We start from the raw sequence: 544 nt of genomic DNA, 5'->3' as shown, positions 1-544 counted from the left end.
ACCATTTCATCTTTTAAAATTTCCACTATTTTTTGTACATTGTGGCTTTCCTTTAGTAATTTGTGGGTTTGTTCTCTGTGCTCACATTTTTAATTGATATTCATTCATTTAGGTGTCTTGACATTTTAATAAATCACTCCTTTCTCTTTTGAACACATTGATTTTTACTATTTTTTTAGTCATTCTGGGCTTCATCGTGATATAACTAGTTTTGGAATGCTGCCAGAACCAAGGATTCTTTCTCCTCATTACAAATTCTCAGGAACCTCACCACCTAAGACATTAGATATTTTTCCGCCTCATATCCATTTCTTCCTACTATCTCTCTTTTTTGAATTGAGTTCTTTAAAATTCATTAAATACAGGACAGGAAACTAGTTATATGATCTGGCACATAATTAATTTAGTACTATCTGACCCTTATGAAAAATCAGAAAAACCATATAAGCTTCAACTGAAATCCAATTACCTAGTTTCCAAAAAATTACAAACAGAAGCTAAATGAAAACAGTAAATAAATACAGGACAGAAAATGATCAGATTA

Source organism: Pteropus vampyrus, unplaced genomic scaffold (genome assembly GCF_000151845.1).
Source record: "Pteropus vampyrus isolate Shadow unplaced genomic scaffold, Pvam_2.0 Scaffold507, whole genome shotgun sequence".
Taxonomy (NCBI): domain Eukaryota; kingdom Metazoa; phylum Chordata; class Mammalia; order Chiroptera; family Pteropodidae; genus Pteropus; species Pteropus vampyrus.
The sequence above is the reverse complement of the archived record's forward strand: the minus strand, read 5'-3'. Positions refer to the sequence as shown.